This window comes from Bos taurus, chromosome 19 (genome assembly GCF_002263795.3).
Source record: "Bos taurus isolate L1 Dominette 01449 registration number 42190680 breed Hereford chromosome 19, ARS-UCD2.0, whole genome shotgun sequence".
Classification (NCBI taxonomy): domain Eukaryota; kingdom Metazoa; phylum Chordata; class Mammalia; order Artiodactyla; family Bovidae; genus Bos; species Bos taurus.
In genome coordinates, this window is record NC_037346.1 from 34311413 (window position 1) to 34330850 (window position 19438).

The following is a 19438-nucleotide window of genomic DNA, read 5'->3' on the forward strand; positions in this document are numbered from 1 at the left end:
TTCCAAAGAAGGGCTCATCCTTCCAAACCTTGGGGGTTTTCCCAACCATAGGGTTGGTTAGGAGTCTCTGCCCTTTACCCCCAGAACCTCCTGGGCTTCGATACAGGTCTGCTTCCCTCCTGGACTGAGGGCAGTGAGGACAGGGTCTTGACTTTCTTCACTATGTGTCTCAGGCTCCGAGCAGTGTCTCAGAGGCTTCCAAAGTGCCCCAAGCTGGGGGGCCTAAGGTGACAGACATGTATTCTCTCACAGTGCTGAAGGCTCAAAGTCAGAAGCCAAGGTGTAGGCAAGGCTCTTCTCCCTCTGAAGGTGGCAGGGAGGTCCTCTCTTGCCTCTACTAGCTGTGATGGTACCAACAGTCCATCGTGATCCTTGACTTGTAGCTGCATCACTCCAGTCTCTACCTTCTCATCATAGGGAGGTTTTGTGTATGGATCTCTGCGTTTCTGCTGTTCTTCCGAGGAACCAGTCATATTGGATTTAGGGTTTCCCTACCCCAGTATAACTTAATCTTAACCAAGTACACCTGCAAAGACACTGTTTCCAAATAAAGTCACATGTGAGGTTTCAGATAAACAGGAATTTGGATAGGGGACACTATGCAGCCCAACACAGTGCTCAGAAAGCCTGTTGGCAGATGCCTTCCTTTCCTCGTACTCTGAGCTGGCACTCACTGTGGAGCCTACTGCTGGCTTTGGTGTGAAAATCACCTTGACGGGGTTGGGGTGGGGGTCCAGGAAGTCTGTTAGATCATATCTCCTGGGTGTTCAATCTGTTTTCCTCTAGAATCAGCTCCTTTGGGTGCATCCAGACCAGCCCCCCTTGGGAGGGCCAGGCCTTGGACACAGAGAGTCACTACACCCCAGGTCCCCTTGCCTTTTCATTTCAAACACTTTTAAAGTACACTAATATCACATGGTGATTTTTATAAACGTAAAAAACTTTTCTTTGTTTTCCTTTTCTTTCAAACATTTCATTGTGTACTTACAAATAATGCATGGTGATATTTTTAAAACTTTTTTAAACCTTATTTTTTGTTTCATTTTTCACTTCAAACATTTTTTTTTAAATAGTCAAATAATGCATGGTGTTGTAAAATGAAAACAAGTGCAGGGAAATAGCCCCAAAAGAGAGCTGTTGCCAACCCCAGGATCTGTTATTTCCATCTTACATCTCCTGATTTTCAACTAGTCAGGTTGTCACCTGGAGTAGAGGCTACACTTCCCAGTTCCCAGATGGTGAGGGAGGCCACATGACTAAGTTCTGGCCAGTGGGATGAAGTGCAAGTGTTACATGTCAGTTTCTAGAAAGTTCTCTCAAACAACAGCTCATGGGTGCCCTTTGCCCTTTCTTGTCTGTTGCTTAGAAATCAGATGTGGTGCTGGAGTGCCTTCTTGGAGCATGAAGTCAGGGTTGCACCCCGGGGATGAGAGAGCAGAAACTGCTGAGTCAGCCTGAATCATGGCTGTCTGTGGAGATACCATAGCAGCCAGGGCTGTCCGTACTTGGACTCAGATGTGTGAGACACACCAGCTTCTGTCTGTGGTTGTGTACTGGCTCGCCAGGGGTGGACTAAAGCCACATACGTGTATTATCTCACAGTGCTGGAGGCCAGAAGTTTGAACTCAGCATCGCTGGGCCATGTCTGGGAATCAGCAGGGCCTCCCCGCCTCCAGAGGCTTTAAGGGAGAATCTGCCCCTGGCCTCTGCCAGCATCTGGGAGCAGGAGCCTTTCTTGGACTGTGATCGCATCACTCTGATCTCTGCCTTGGAGACCCTGATGCTGGGAAAGACTGGGGAGGATGAGAAGGGGGCAGCGGAGGATGAGAAGGTTGGAAGGCATCGATAGACAGAAGTTTGAGGAAACCCAGGGAGATAGTGAAGGACAGGGAAGCCTGGCATGCTGCAGTCCGCGGGGTTGCAAAGTCAGACACGACTTAGCAACTGAACAACATGCTGCCAACTGTGTGTATATGTGTGTAATCTTCCCCTGGCTCCCACTCAGAAAGATATATGTGACTACATTTAGGGTCCACGTACATAATCCAGGAAAATTTCTTCATCTCATCATCCTTGACTTGATCATATCTGCTGAGATCCTTTTACCAAGTGAAAGTCGTGGTAAAACAGAAATTGCTCAGTCATGTCTGACTCTTTGTGACCCCATGTACTGTAACCTACCAGTCTCCTCAGTCTAGGAGGAGTTTTCCAGGCAAGAATGGAAAACCTGGAATTTTTCAGGCAAGAATACTGGAGTGGGTTGCCATTTCTTTTACCAAGTAAGGGAATATTTACAGGCTCCAGGGATGAAGACTTGATGTCTTTGGGGGGCAGTGTCCAGCCACTGTTGTTCATGTCTCTGTTACTTTGTGCTGAGAGGAAACCCCAGGGAGCAGACAAGAATACATGGAAAGGAATGTTCTGGGCAGCATTATGTGTTATAACTGAAGAATGGAAATGACATCCATGATCAGCTGACTTTGGAGAATGTAGATTAATGATCTGGTGTCGTGGGGCCTTATACAGTAATGAAAAGGAAGCATTTATCAGTACGGCTAAGACCCCTGCAGAACACTGTGCTGAGCTCCGTGCTGGAGCTTGAGGGCCCAGCCCTTCCCCGTATGAGCTCCCAGTCCAGAACCAGTCATGACAGCATAGTGTAGGCACAGCAGCAGAGTGTCCTGGACCTCTGATTGAGCTGGGAGGTTTGGATATTGGGGGATAATTAGGTTTGCACCAGATGGGCTTGGGGGAGGGGCATTCCAAGTGAGGAGACTTCCAGGTGCAAAGACTTAGCTGTAGATTGGCTGTGGCCATGTGAGACGACAGAGGGGGGCAGAGGCGGTGGGGTGCTGACAGGCTCAGGCAACAGAGACCTAACAAGAGGGGCTTCCTGGCCCAAGTGATGGAGTGCTGTGTCAGGCTCGCCCCCTCGTGTCAGCATCCTCCCTGACCGTCGGCAGTCACCAGGGTGACAACCCTTCTCACTCAGTCCAGGGTGGAAAGACATTTCTGCAGCCAGGGAGGACATTCCTGGATCTTCCCTGCATGCAGCTGTTCCCCGTGCAGCAACTCAGTGACTCCCCACCCTTCTCTGCGCTGCTCTGCATCTTGGGAACTACACTGGTGAATTCTTGCATTTTTGGTTTGTAACTCCTCTCTTTTTATTCTCTGAAAAGACAACTACATCAGGCAATAGTTAGCAATCTGTGCAAGTGGGCATATTGTGTACAGAGATGTACTTTGTGGCAATAACAGCACGAAGGAGGGGGAGGATGCAGCTGTTTAGGAGCAAAGTTTTACTAAACCATTGAAATGAACACTAATCTTGAAAACATTATGTAACATGAAAGAAGACAGACAGGAAAGGCAACATATTTTATTAATTTAAGTGAAATGTGCAGAATAAGCAAATCCATAGCAATAGAAAGCAGATTAGCGGTTGCTAGATGTTGGGTTTGTGGGTGTAGGAGGGGGTGAGGAGTGGGGATTACTACTAACCCCTTTTGGGAATCATGAAAGTGTTGTGAGGTTGAATGGTGGTGAGGGTTGCATAACCTTGTGAACCTACTGAAAACCACTGCATTTTATGCTTTAGGATAGTGAGTTTTACAGTATACAGTTTATTTCTCAAGTTTTTCAAAAAGAAAAACAAAAAATTTACAACCCTGGTATTACTCAGCCATTTAAAAAAATGAAATAATGCCATTTGTAGCAACATGGATGGACTTGAGAGTGTCATACTGAGTGACATAAGTCAGATAGAGGAGAAATAGCACATGACATCCCTTATATGTAGAATCTAAAAAGAAGTGATACAAATGAATTTGCTTACAAAGCAGAGACTCACAGACTTAGAAAATGAACTTATGGTTGCTGGGGTTGGGGAAGGATAGTTAGGGAGTTTGGGAAGGTCATGTACACATACTATATTCAAAATGAGTAATCAACAAGGACCTATTGTATAGCACATGAAACTCTGTTCAATGTTATGTGGCAGCCTGGATGGGAGGGGGCGTTTGAGGAAGAATGGATACATGTATATGTATGGCAGGTCACCTGAAACTACCACAATATTATTAATCAGTTATACCTCAATACAAAAGAAAAGCTTTAAAGTTTGGGGGGAAAAAACCTTACCACCCTGCATGTAGCAATAGGAATGTACTTAGAGACAAGAAACAGACAAAAACAAACGGAGTTTGCCCACAAAAGGAAGCCAGAGCAGCTGTGCCCAGGTGTCCACTCCAAGTAGTGGCAGGGCTGCCCAGAGCGTGGCATTTAAATGTGACTGGAGGTCAGGCTGCTGTGCAGATTTGGATTCTAAGGGTATAGTTTAGAGAACCTAACTTTCTCATGCTCTTTCAGGTGATGCTGGCACTGCTGGTCTTAGGACCAAACTTGCTGTAGCAAGGTAGTGCTGGTTATCTCCTGCTATGTCACCTTCACAAAACCTAGAGCCATGAAAAACAGTTGTTTCCTTGTCACAGTTCTGTGAGTTGACTGGGCTCAGCTGGGTGGTTTTTCCATGGAGGATCTCTCTTGCAGTTGTAGTCAGACAGATGGTAACTGGGGTTGGAATGTTCCTAAGGCCGCTCACCTGGGTTCACCTGTCTGGTGCCCCGACTGGGATGGCTACAACCACCAGAAACTAGATAGGCCTTGACCTCTCTCTATGCAACCTTTCCATGTGGCTACTTATTCCACATTCCTTAGAGTAGTCTGCCCTGTGACATGGCAGATAGATTTTCCCAGAATAAGTGTTCCAAGACACAGAAAGTGGAAACTTCAGGGTTCTTGTCTCCTGAGCTTAGAAATGGGTACATTATCCTCATTCTTTGGTGTTCTAATGGTTGAAGTAGTCGCAGGGCCCACTCGAGTTGAAGGAGAGACCACATAATTCCTTAGTGGGAGGGGTTTTAAAGAAATTTGGGGCATTTTTTGGACTTCCCTGGTGGTACCGTGGATAAGAATCCGCCTGCCAATGCAGAGGACACGGGTTCCATCCTTGGTCAGGGAAGATTCCACATACCACAGAGCAGCTAAGCCCAAGCACCGCAACTACTGAGCCTGTGTTCTAGAGCCTGTGCTCGGCAACAAGAGAAGCCATTGCTCACCACAAGAGAAAGTCAGAGTGCAGCAACGAAACGCAGCGCAGCCATAAAGAAAGAAAGAAATTTGGGGCCATTTTTAATCCTCCGAAAAGGTTCTGATAGGTTCCCTTGACAAGGGCTCGTAGGTATACTGCTCCCTCTTGAGTCCTTGTACCGTCATGACAGTTTCCCTGCCACCTGGCTTGGTTGTAGATCTAGGCTGTGAGATTTTGGTGTGCTTTCCTGGTTGAACTGTTTTTATGTAGGAATTTGGGGATATTTAAATACTACACTAACATTGCCACCATCATCCAGGACTCTTCCCTCTGGGCTTTAATTTGGATCTGCATATTTTTTCATTCCTGATACAGGTCGTCACCCAGTGTGGGAGCCACAGGGCTCATAAAAACTGTAGGAATGTTCTGGCCAGTGAACCCTCATCTGCCTTTGGCTATGTGACCTCAAGTGGCTTGAACTTTCCAAGCTTTTTTCATTAAAAAATGAAAATGCTCACTTTGAGGAGATGTGTTTAGAGATAGCAGATAAAGGCATTTGGCACATATTAGACAGTAAAGAGTAAGTATGAGAAAAATAAAAAATAAGACCGTTGCCAACAGATTGAAGAGAAAAACAAAGAAAAATTGGAGGTGTGGGCAGGATGGTAAGTTGAGCCAATCCTTCTGGGGCAACTGGTAATATTTAACAAGAGCCGGGCAGCTGTTCTTTGCTTTGGCCTAGAAATTCCCCATTTGGGAATATATTCCAAGGAAATGATTCCCAAGGGGAAGATATGCAGTTTTTCTGCAGATGTTTTTAATAGCACTATTCATGATAGGAAGTAATTGGAAAGAAAACAAGTGACTAATTTAAAAAGTCTTGAAAAAGCAAAGGAAGAGAGCATGACAGCAACAGAAAATAGAAGTATAGGGAGTTCAAGGGGTCAGCCCCTCCATGGAGCAACCATTAGGCAAAAATCAACAGAACTAACTTATTTTGGAACTCTGGAATCCAACCAAGAGCTTACAGCAACCAGGGGAGTGCTTAATGAAGGAGTGGGGGAGTTAAGTTTCAGTATGAGGGGATTGTGGTGTTTTTGCTTCCCTTATTGCCACAGGTGGTTGTGGAAACCACAGCCTGTGTTCCTGGTGTGGCCTGTTGGGAAAGGGGTCAGTGTGGACTTTGTTCTTAAACACTGTGCTGGAATGTTTTAACCAGTTTGGCAGTTCCCTAAGGCCCTGGTGCCAAGATGTCTCTTGATTTTGCCCACCTCGGGTTAAATCCATTTTCCTGGAAGTGACAGTCAAAAATATTTAAAGATCTAGAGTCCCCTAAGCCATCTGGGGCAAGGGTGAGTGGACAAAAGGGCAGCAGATGGACTGAAAGGCCTGGGAGGAAGGGGGCTGAGGAGAAAGATGGTGGATGGAATAAGGCTTTGAAGGACTGAGGCACCTATGAGGGTATTTGGACTACGAAGAGCACGCCCAGGGCCAGATGCATACACAGAAAAGGTCTCCCAGGGTCCTAGGCTTACAAATCTAGCGGACCCTTGGGCTCTGCATAAGCAGAAGATGAAGCAGAGTCCTAGGTGGCCTGGCCAAGGTTGTAGGAGCGTCCAGCTCAGATCCAGTCTGCACAGATTGGGAGGAGGATTGTTTATTCTCCTTGGCTCCAGGCATTTATGAAAACCTCTGTCCACTGACATAATAGAACTGAGAGTTCAGTCATGACACATGGCAAAGAATATAGTTTTTACAAAATACCTTGGAAAAGTCACCAAAAACAAACAGAACACGTCAGTTCTTAGCAATAAATAACAACAGACTCGGGAGAGGGAAGAATCTGATTTTCAGAGTTTCTACATTATAATACTAAAAATGTCCAGTTTTCAACAACAACAAAAAATGATGAGGAGTGCAAAGGAAAAAAAAATATGTCCCATTCACAGAAAAAAGAAATTAATAAGAATTGTCCCTGGCAGAGCCCAGATAGTCAACTTACTAGACAAATACTTGAAATCAGTTGTCTTAAATGTACTTAAAAAGCTAGAGAAATCCAGGAGAATGATGTATGAACAAATGGAGAATATAACTAAAAAGGTATAAATTATGAAAAGCAACACTATGGAAATACTGGAGCTGAAGAGTACAACAGTTGAAATAAGTTCGCTGGGGATCAGAACAGATGTGAGCAGGCCGAGGAAAGAATCAAGAATCAGCAGATGTAAAGATGGAGCAAGTGAAATCATTGAGTCTGAGGAGCATAGACACAAAATCATGAGGAAAAGTGAACAGAGCCTAAGGGGTGTGTGGGACATCACTATATGTATCAATAGATGCATGATGAGAACCCAGGAGGGAGAGAGAGACAGAAAGACAGGGAGAGACACAGACACAGAGTTAAGACTATTTAAAGATATTAAGGCCAAACACTTTTCAAATTTGATGAAATCATAACTTGCATATTCAAAAACTCAATGAACTAAAAGTATGACAAATCCAAAAAGATCCACAAAAGGCATATTATATTCAAATTGTCAAAAATCAAATACAGGAATTTGGAAAAGTTAGAGAGGTAGCAGAGCCAGAAAAATTTGTCACCCCACCTAGAACTGCCCAGGCAAACTCTGTCTCAGGTAAATCTTTTGGAACTCTGGAGTCTATTGGAGGCTTGTAACTTCCAAGTTAAGCTTTGGACAGAAAAGGGTGGCTAATCAGAGTCAATTTTAGCTCTTAGCAGAATAGCAGTTCCCGCTTCCTACCCACCAGTGCTGTGGCGGGCAGCTGTGCATGGGTGTTTACAGCAGCTTGTGTGAGATTGGCAGGAGCCAGGCAGAGGGGAGAACCACATTCTTCAGGAACTGCACGTTTGTTCTCTAACCACTGATTGCTGCTTCTGATTACAGATGTGCAGACAGGGCTCTTGTTGCTCCTCCACCTAGTGTTGCAAGCCACATCCTCTCTGACTAAAGTGACTTCCAGGGAATGGAAAGGACCAGGCCTTTTTTTCCCTTCCTTTATTTCTTCTCTTTTCCTCATTTTGTGACCCAGACGTTGAAAAATAAGACATCCAGGAGTTCCCTGGTGGCTCAGCGGATGAGAGTCCAACCTGACAATGCAGAGGACACAGGTTTGATCCCTGATCCAGGCAGATTACCTCATGCTGCTTGGCGCTACTAAGCCGGTGAGCCACAACCACTGAGTCCGTGCTCTAGAGCCTGCCAGCCACAACTACTGAGGCCCGTGTGCCTCGAGTCTGTGCTCTGCAACAGGAAGTCACCACATTGAGAAGCCTGTACATCACAATGAAGATTAACCGCTGCTCACCTCAACTAGAGAAAGCCCATGCACGGCAACAAAGACCCAGTGTAATTTTAAAAAAAAAGAAGATATCCAAAAACAACTGCAGTACAGAAGAAATTAGAAGGTCATTGTGCATGCCCAGGGGAAAACACAGAGGTGGTCTCAGAGGATGGGGAAGATTTAGACAAGCATATTCCATGGAGCTGATCTTTGGGACTATCTTTAGTTTTTTAACAAAGGCGTTAAGCTCTTGGGAACCGTACCATCTTTTTGGGTTTTCATTAAAGTAATCGACTAAAGAAAAAGCTGTCCTGAGCTTCCCTGGTGTCCAGTGTTTCGGTCTGTTTCCACTGCAGGGAGCACAGGTTCCATTGCTAATTGGGGAAGTCCTGCATACTGCACAGCGCGCCCAAAAATAAAATAAAGCTGTCTTAATGTCCTTGTCCAGAGAAGGCAATGGCACCCCACTCCAGTACTCTTGCCTGGAAAATCCCATGGATGGAGGAGCCTGGTGGGCTGCCGTCTATTGGGTCGCACAGAGTCGGACACGACTGAAGTGACTTAGCAGCCGCAGCAGCAATGTCCTTGTCTGCTAGCTTCAGCACCTCTGTCATTCTGCATCTGTTACTAGTCATAATTTTTTTTCCTAATTATGGGTCGTCTTTTTCTGCTTCCAGGCACGCCTCCTAATTTTTTATCGGCTATTGGACACTGTAGGTGTTACTTGTTGAGTATCTGGAATTTGGTGTCTTCCTTTAAAGGGTGTTGGACTTTGCTCTGAAAAGCAGTTAAATTATTTGTGATGTGTTCAGTCTCTTTGAGATTTTTTTTCTTTTTTTTTTTATTTCATTTTATTTTTAAACTTTACAATATTGTATTAGTTTTGCCAAATATCGAAATGAATCTGCCACAGGTATACCCGCGTTCCCCATCCTGAACCCTCCTCCCTCCTCCCTCCCCTACCCTCCCTCTGGGTCGTCCCAGTGCACCAGCCCCAAGCATCCAGTACCGTGCATCGAACCTGGACTGGCAACTCGTTTCATACATGATATTATACATGTTTCAATGCTATTCTCCCAAATCTCCCCACCCTCTCCCTCTCCCACAGAGTCCATAAGACTGATCTATACATCGGTGTCTCTTTTGCAGTCTCATACACTCTTTGAGATTTTTAAAAATAGTTTATTTCAAAATAATTATGGATTTACAGGAAATTTCAAAGATCATGCAGAGTGGGCCCATTGAACCCTTCACCCAGTTTTCATCCACAACTGTCTGTTGTATAGTATTAAAGTCAGGAAATTAATGTTGATACAATGTATGTATAATTTTGTGCCATTGTATCACATGTATAGATTCATATGTGGTTGTCTTCCTTATAATGGTTTTACTTTCCATGGTCCTAAGACACTGAATAGGAAAATTCCGAAAATGAATAATTCATAAGCTTTAAATCGCACACCATTGTGAGCAGCATGGTGGAATCTCTCGCCGTTTTGCCTGGGACGTGAATCACGCCTTTGTCCTGTGTCAGCTATCAGACCAGCTGCCGCAGTGTCACAGACCTTGTGCTCAAGTGACCCTTTTTTTCCTTAATAACTGCCCCCAAAGTGTGAGAGTAGTGATGCTGCAACTCAGATCTGCCAGAGAGACACCGTAGAGCGCTTCCTTTAAGTGAAAAGGTGAAAGTTCTCAACTTGATACGGAAAGAAAGAAGTCATATGCTGAGGTTGCTAAGATCTACGGTAAGAAAGACTCCTTTTTTTCAAAATTGAGGTATAGTTGATGTACAATATAAGTTTCAGAAGTACAACATAGTGATTCACAGTTTTTAAAGGTTATATTCTGCTTAGTCATTATAAAATATTGGTCATTTTCCTTGCACTGTACAATATATCCTTGTAGCTTATTTATTTTATATGTAGTAGTTTTGAACCTGTTAATCTCCTACCCGTATCTTGCCCCTCCCCTTTTCCCTCTCCCCACTGGTAACCACTAATTTGTTCTCTGCATCTGTGAGTCTGTTTTAGTTACTGTTGTTATCGTCACTAGTTTTATTTTTTATTTTTTTTAATTTAATTTTATTTTTAAACTTTACAATATTGTATTGGTTTTGCCAAATATTGAAATGAATCCACCACAGGTATACATGTGTTCCCCATCCTGAACCCTCCACCCTCCTCCCTCCCCATACCATCCCTCTGGGTCGTCCCAGTGCACCAGCCCCAAGCATCCAGTATCGTGCATCGAACCTGGACTGGCAACTCGTTTCATACATGATATTATACATGTTTCAATGTCATTCTCCCAGATCTTCCCACCCTCTCCCTCTCCCACAGAGTCCATAAGACTGTTCTATACATCAGTGTCTCTTTTGCTGTCTCGTATACAGGGTTATTGTTACCATCTTTCTAAATTCCATATATATGCGTTAGTATACTGTATTGGTGTTTTTCTTTCTGGCTTACTTCACTCTGTATAATAGGCTCCAGTTTCATCCACCTCATTAGAACTGATTCAAATGTATTCTTTTTAATGGCTGAGTAATACTCCATGTGTATATGTACCATAGCTTTCTTATCCACTCATCTGCTGATGGACATCTAGGTTGCTTCCATGTCCTGGCTATTATAAACAGTGCTGCGATGAACATTGGGGTACACATGTCTCTTTCCCTTATGGTTTCCTCCGTGTGTATGCCCAGCAGTGGGATTGCTGGATCATAAGGCAGTTCTATTTCCAGTTTTTTAAGGAATCTCCACACTGTTCTCCATAGTGGCTGTACTAGTTTGCATTCCCACCAACAGTGTAAGAGGGTTCCCTTTTCTCCACACCCTCTCCAGCATTTATTGCTTGTAGACTTTTGGATTGCAGCCATTCTGACTGGCTAGTTTTATTTTTTAAAGCCCACATAATTGATATCATACAATGTTTGTCTTTGTCTAACTTAATTCACTTTTCATGATACTCTCCAAGTCCATTCATGTTATTGCAAATGGCAAATTTTCATTCTTTTTGTGGCCTAGTGATATTCCACTGTGTATGTATACATCTTCATCCACTCCTCTGTCAGTGGGCATTTAGGTTGTTGGAGATTTTATTACTTTCCTGCTATTGACTTCTATTTTGGTTTCATTGTGATCAGAGAACACACTCTGATTTCATTTCTTTTAAATTTCTTGAAGTTTGTTTTACGGCCCAGGATGTGGTCCACCTTGGTATTTGTTCGCCATCACCTGAAAGCACGTGTAATCTCCTGTTCTGTTGTTAGGTGGCACGTCCTATAAATGTCAGTGGGATCGAGCCGGCTGAGGGTGGCTTTGGGTTCTTCAGTATCATCTCTGGTTTCTGCCTGAGGCTTGTTTCAAACTTTTGCTAGAGGAGAGTAGATTAACTTCCATCTGGGGGTAGTTTGGATTTACTACTCAGGTATGCTGGCTCCAGGGTGTCCACCCCATGCCCCCTGCCATCACTGGGGAAGATCCTCGGGCTGCTCAGAGTTTGAACATCTTTCCTTGTTAACTCTGGGGATTTGTCAGCTCACAATTCCCTGGCTGTTCTACCTCTTTGAAGAGTTTTTCTCTGTACATGCAAGTCACATACTTGGCAAACTCAAAGGAATTCCACACACAAAGCAATGCCTCATTCTCCCCAGCCCTGACTTCCACCCTCTCCACCCGCCAAGGCCACCAGCCTCTGTGCCATCCCCTCATCAAGGATCGTCTCCACACACCCAACCAGGGCAGACCCCACTTTTCCCGGAGTGTCCAAACCCCCAACCCCTGATTGTTCAGTGTCTGCAAGGAGCTCTTTGATAGGTTTTGCCCAGTTCCTAGTTGTTTATCAAGGTAGGTTAAGTGTGATCTTTTCTACCGTATCATGCTTGGAGGAGGAAGTCTGTTTCATATTTTTAACATTCTGAGAATAATGCTTTTGCATGGCCACACAGGGAAGTGATGACAGTGGAGTTTTAAGTTCCTTTTTGTTTTAAGTGTTGCTAAATAGGGAGAAATAAAAAGTTACAGAGGCAGCCTGATGTCTAGGAGGAAACAGTGGGTGGAACTCCAGCATCCTGCCTGCTCTTCTGTCCTGCCTACCTCCCTTCCACCTCCTTTTGTCCAGAGAAATCAGACCTGTGAGTCTGATGTGACCCTCCTTGGGGCAGGCTTCCTTACCCGCCACAGGCAGGGTTAGTGGGTCTCTTTGGCAGCCCCTCTCCCACCTTGCACACCTCCCCCACCCTAGAGTTTCTCCCTCCTTCTCCTCCAACACCTGTGACACTTCACTCAGATGGTCAACACCACCTGGGAGTAGAGGAGCTGGTCTGGGAGAATGTGTAGGAGAATGAAGATCATAGATCATATCTGGAGAGCCCACAGCCTGGAGGAAAGCAGAGGAAGAGAGGAGTCCAAGGTGGACGTGGTGAAAAATCAGAGAGCTCGAACATCTTACTCAAGGCCACACGGCACATTGACCTTGCATGCTTCGATGTGCCTTTGCAGCAAAATCAAAGGCGTCCACTCTCACTGAGCTGTGTGGCCTCTCCTAATTGGCTAGCATCCACTCTGAGTAAGACGTCCTTCCCTGGAAGATAGTATTTTGATCTACTTACATATGTGTACTCTTGTCACCTAATGTGGGCTGAGACTCTGGGTCCTTGTTCCACTATAGCATCAGGAAGAGCCAGCAGATTAGGCAGAGAGAAGAAAGGTCGTAATTCTTGAGTTTCAAGTCATTTGGGAACTTCCTCACAGTGCAAATGGTTTGAGAGAAAAGGGTTTAGTGGCAGAGAGGAGGCCTTGGGGAGGCCTTTGTAAAAAGGCCTCCTCTCCTTGTGATTTAGAGTAGGGAATACACTGGTGAGCCAGATGATTTTCCATTCCACCGAGCCTCTAAAACAAGAGGACTTTCTCTGGGAAGAGGACTTTCTCTGGGCTGGAGAAAGAAGCAGTCTGGAGGGGAACAGACGGGCACACCAGGCTCCTGCGAAGGGTTCTGCCCCCCTCGGAGCTGTGGGGCAGGCCGTGTGGGCAGTGGGTAAATGGAGACCCCAGATAGCTTTGGATGGCCTTGGAGCAGGGAGAGGCAAGACCCAGGGGTCTGAGTCTACCCACACAGCCACAGGGGCACCGAGGGGGTGGGCACAGGGGAGAGGGCACAGGGCATCACACAGCCCAAGAGGTAGGAGGGTACACAGCGTGATACACAGAGTAGTCCTTGGGGATCAAGGCCATGAATGCACTGTGGATGTCAATAATGTGTGTAGAAGCAGACACAGGCCCCTGGCCTAGTCCGTGCTGGGCACCATGTGACCCTTGAACACCGATGAAGCAGCAGTAGTGGACAAGGCTGTGGTTGACTGAGTTCCTGGAACTGCATGGCTTTCCTCTACTTGAATGCCACAGAGTGGGAGCATTCACGGCATTACATGGCTGTCTGGATTTGTCCACGCAAAAGCAAAGAGGTGTTGGGAGTCTGGGTGCAGAAGAATCCTAAAGAAAACATCCTTTAGGTCTAGCTCTGGAAATCAGTTTACAGTTTCTGGAACTTAGTCAATATGGTGTTGTTATTGTTGTTGTTGTTCAGTTGCTAAGTTGCATCCAACTCTTTTTGACTCCATGCGGTGCAGCACACCAGGCTTCGCTGTCCTTCACTATCTCCCAGAGTTTGCCCAAATTCATATCCATTGCGTTGGTGATGCTTCAGTATCAGTCCTTCCAATAAATATTTAGGGTTGATTTCCTTCAGGACAAGTGTGGCTAAGTGAAAGCCACTCAGTTGTGTCCAACTCTTTGCGACCCCATGGACTATACAGTCCATGGAATTCTCTAGGCCAGAATACTGGAGTGGGTAGCCTTTCTCTTCTCCAGGGAATCTTTCCAACCCAGGGCTTGAACCCAGGTCTCCCACAGTGCAGGCGGATTCTTCACCAGCTGAGCCACCAGGGGAGTTCCCCAAGGGGACTATCAGGTGAACTGGGACTACTGCCCCATTCAGTTCACTTCAGCTCAGTCGCTCAGTCGTGTCTGACTCTGCGACCCCATGAATTGCAGCACGCCAGGCCTCCCTGTCCATCACCAACTCCCGGAGTTCACTCAGACTCACGTCCATCAAGTCAGTGATGCCATCCAGCCATCTCATCCTCTGTCGTCCCCTTCTCCTCCTGCTCCCAATCCCTCCCAGCATCAGAGTCTTTTCCAATGAGTCAACTCTTCGCATGAGGTGGCCAAAGTACTGGAGTTTCAGCTTTAGCATCATTCCTTCCAAAGAAATCCCAGGGCTGATCTCCTTCAGAATGGACTGGTTGGATCTCCTGCCCTTAAAACCAAGCTGGACTCTGTGGGGCTCCCAGGCATGGAGGTCTTTGTGTCCCCCATTTCTTGTAGGTAAGACTTCAGCCTCCCTGACCTTCCTGGAGTTCCAAAAGGCAGATTGGAACAGCTGCTAATTCAGGGAAGAGCAGCCAAGAAACAATCTAAGGCAAGATTAAAGGAATTCGAGAAGCTCATCAAGATTGGGAGACCCCGGTCTTGTCTGGCCCCACCTTTGGCCCACTGCTATAAACCCTCATCCAGTTCTCTGAAGTAGAGGCACACAGGCTTTTTGAGGAGAAGTGTGGTGTGCTTCCCTTTGCCTGGCAAGGCAATAAAGCTGTCCTTTTTGACTTCATCCAAAACTCTGTCTCTGGGATTTGTTTCAGCGCTAGCATACAGAGAAGTTGGGCTTTCAGTAACATCCTCAGGACTTAAACAAACCTGTATTCTCCACTGTTTTTTATAAGCAGAATTGTTGCCGGCAAGGGGACTCCTTCCAGGGCCGAAGAGTGGGCTTTTGTTTAACACAAATGAATTGTCCAAATGGCAGGGTCATAGCCCATATTTTAAGAACTTGGTTTAAGAACTTTGACAAAATTCAACATCCATTTATGATAAAAACTCTCCAGAAAGCAGGAATAGAAGGAACATACCTCAACATAACAAAAGCTATATATGACAAACCCACAGCAAACATTATCCTCAATGGTGAAAAATTGAAAGCATTTCCTCTAAAGTCAGGAACAAGACAAGGGTGCCGACTTTCAGCATTACTATTCAACATAGTTTTGGAAGTTTTGGCCACAGCAATCAGAGCAGAAAAAGAAATAAAAGGAATCCAAATTGGAAAAGAAGAAGTAAAACTCTCACTATTTGCAGATGACATGATCCTCTACATAGAAAACCCTAAAGACTCCACCAGAAAATTACTAGAAATAATCAATGACTATAGTAAAGTTGCAGGATATAAAATCAACACACAGAAATCCCTTGCATTCCTATACACTAATAATGAGAAAACAGAAAGAGAAATTAAGGAAACAATTCCATTCACCATTGCAACGGAAAGAATAAAATACTTAGGAATATATCTACCTAAAGAAACTAAAGACCTATATATAAAAAAAAAAAAAGTTTAAATAAAAACTAAAAGAAATTGAAAAAAAAAAAAAGAAGACACAAATTACTAATTTCAGGAATGTGTGAGAGATCATCTCTACATTTATGACATAACAATTAGATCTTAAAAGGATAAGAGAATATTATTAACAATTTTATTCCAATAAATCCTACAGCAGAGATGAAACATGAAATCTCTTGAAAGATACAAAAAATAATAATAATAAATTAAAACAAATTTAAAAAACAATTTAAAAATGTAAAAAAAAAAAAAAAGAAGAAGTTGGATACCTTGTTGGGCCTCAGGTATCAGAGTCTCTTGCATGGGTAATCAGCATTGGGTTTAACAGGCTCTGAACTGGGAGCAAATTAGTAGCTTTCCCAGGGACTTCAGCATCCCAGACAGTGGGGCCCACTTGAGAAATAATGTGGGCTGGAATGGAGACCTCCTCTGGTTGGGACTAAGGCAGGTTACCATGGCTGAGTGCCTTCTCTGTGAGGATCTCCAGAGTGGAGTATCATTTGAAATAGAATGGTCCCTTCCCAGCAAGCAGCTTCATTCTTTCTGGAGCTATTAGTAATTGTCCTCCGCTCTTCCCCAGTAGCCTACTGGACACCTTCCAACATGGAGGGCTCATCTTTCGGTGTCACATCTTTCTGTCTTTTTATACAGTTTATGGGGTTCTCACGGCAAGAATACTAGAGTGGTTTGCCATTCCCTCCTCCAGTGGGCCATGGTTTGTCAGAACTCTCCACTATGACCCATCCATCTTGGACGGCCCTGCATGGCATGGCTCATACCTTCATTGAGTTATGCAAGCCCCTTTGCTACAATAAGGCAGTGATCCATGAGGTGGGGGTGGCACTCAGGCATGAGAAGAAACTGATGTGCAGAGGTAAAATTCCTAACAAGCAGTTGCATGGGGTGGGGAAGAGGGGATTCTGAATCACTTGGTTCTGAATCTCATTCCTGAGAATTAGACTGGATTGTCCAGGGAAACCAGTCAGCACAGAGCAGCCTGCCCCCATACCTAATAGAAAATAATCTTCTTACCTGCCACATCAAGGGCTGCTGCAGCTCCTCTGGAGAATGACCAGGTGTCCTCTGGGAGCCAGGGAGGGTCCTGGGCCCTGTCAATCTTCTGGAGCCCTGAGTCCCCTTCGGGACTGAGGGCAGTCCTGCTTCCAGTGATCCTCCTATTTATATTTTGGACAGGTGGCCCTCTTCCCCGCGAGTAACATTCATCCTTCCGGTAGCCTTCCTGGCTGCACTTCACACACATCCCTTCTCCACAGGGCAGGGCTCCAATCCGGGCTTCCTGGACCCTGTCCTTCCCATGAGTTTTCACAAGGAAAGGTAGCCCTGAGGTGGTGCAGGCATGGGAGCTGCAGTTTATTTTTCTCCCTGATAGCCCACCAGGACTTCCCTGGTGGCTCAGACAGTAAAGAATCTGCCTGCAACACAGGAGACCTGAGTTCGATCCCTGGGTCTGGAAGATCCTCTGGAGAACGGAATGGCTACCCACTCAGTATTCTTGCCTGGAGAATTCCATGGACAGAGAAGCCTGATGGGCTACAGTCCATGGGGTCACAAAGAGTCAGACACACTTTTACTCTTCACTGATAGCCCAAAATGTAAGAAAGGAGTGTGCTGCCAAGGACTTTAGTGGGTGGGGCTCTTCAAGGGATTGTCACAGAGATAAGTCCTATAGGCAGTTTATTGGCCTGACCCCAGAGTTCCAAAGAATAGCAAGGAGAAATAAGAAAGCCTTCCTAAGTGATCAGTGCAAAGAAATAGAGGAAAACAATAGAGTGGGAAAGACTAGAGATCTCTTCAAGAAAATTAGAGATACCAGGGAACATTTCAAGCAAAGATGGACACAATAAAGGACAGAAATGGTATGGACCTAACAGAAGCAGAAGATATTAAGAAGAGGTGGCAAGAATACACAGAAGAACTATACAAAAAAGATCTTAATGATCCAGATAATCACAATGGTGTGATCATTCACCTAGAGCCAGACATCCTGGAGTGTGAAGTCAAGTGGGCCTTAGGAAGCATCACTACTAATAAAGCTAGTGGAGGTGATGGAATTCCAGCTAAACTATTTCAAATCCTAAAAGATGATGCTGTGAAAGTGCTGCACTCAATATGCCAGCAAATTTGGAAAACTCAGCAGTGGTCACAGGACTGGAAAGGTCAGTTTTCATTCCGTCCCAAAGAAAGGCAATGCCAAAGAATGTTCAAACTACCATATAATTGCACTCATCTCACACGCTAGCAAAATAATGCTCAAAATTCTCCAAGCTAGGCTTCAACAGTACTTGAACAGAGAACTTCCAGATGTTCAAGCTGAATTTAGAAAAGGCAGCAGAACAAGAGATCAAATTGCCAATATCTGTTGGATCATTGAAAAAGCAAGAGAATTCCAGAAAAACATCTACTTTTGCTTCATTAACTACGCCAAAACCTTTCACTGTGTGGATCACAATAAACTGGAAAATTCTTCAAGAGATGAGAATACCAGACTACCTTACCTGTCTCCTGAGAAATCTGTATGCGGGTCAAGAAGCAACAGTTAGAACTGGACATGGAACAAGGGACTGGTTCCAAATTGGGAAAGGAGTACATCAAGGCTGTATATTGTCACCTTCCTTATTTAACTTATATTCAGAGTACATCATGTGAAATGCTGGACTGGATGAAGCTCAAGGTGGAATCAGGATTGCAGGGAGAAATATCAATAACCTCAGATATGCAGATAACACCACCCTTATGGCAGAAAGCAAAGAGGAATTAAAGAGCCTCTTGACGAAAGTGAAAGAAGAGAATGAAAAAGCTAGCTTAAAACTCAACATTCAAAAAACTAAGATCATGGCATCTGGTTCCATCACTTCATGGCAGATAGATGGGAAACAATGGAAACAGTGACAGACTTTATTTTCTTGGGCTCTAAAATCACTGTGGATGGTGACTACAGCCATGAAATTAAAAGACGTTTGCTCCTTGGAAGAAAAGCTATGACAAACCTAGATATTATATTAAAAAGCAAAGACATTATTTTACCGAAAAAGGTCTGTATAGTCGAGGCTATGGTTTTTTTGGTAGTCATGTATGTGAAAGTTGGACCATAAAGACACTGATGAGCACTGAAAAGTTGATGCTTTTGAACTGTGGTGTTGAAGAAGACTTTTGAGAGTCCTTTGGATAATGAGGAGATCAGAACAGTCAGTCCTAAAGGAAATCAGTCTGAAATATTCATTGGAAGGACTGATGCTGAAGCTGAAACTCCAATACTTTGGCCACCTGATGCCAAGAACTGACTCATTGGAAAAGACCCTGATGCTGGGAGAAATTGAAAGCAGGAGGAGAAAGGGACGACAGAGGATGAGATGGTTAAATGGCATCACTGACTCTATGGACATGAGTTTGAGCAAGCTCTGGGAGCTGGTGATGGACAGGGAAGTGCTGTCCAGGACTTGTGTGCTGCAGTCCATGGTGTTGCAAAAAGTTGGACATGACTGAGTGACTGAACAAACTGATCAGGTTAGGGGATCAAGGCTGAAGAGGTGTCTAATTAAGCAGGGAAAACTGGGCTTGTAGCCATCAGAC

The 19438-nt window shown here is 44.8% G+C and overlaps 1 protein-coding gene across 1 annotated transcript in view; it reads left to right on the forward strand.

Annotated features, from left to right (window-relative positions):
- Positions 1–9986: 9986 nt before the first annotated feature.
- SHMT1 (serine hydroxymethyltransferase 1) overlaps positions 9987–19438 on the forward strand; it is a 28816-nt gene continuing 19364 nt past the window's right edge. The window contains exon 1 of the mRNA XM_024979876.2: positions 9987–10137. The gene's annotated coding sequence lies outside the window, so the exon portion shown is untranslated. The remainder of the gene's footprint in view (positions 10138–19438) is intronic.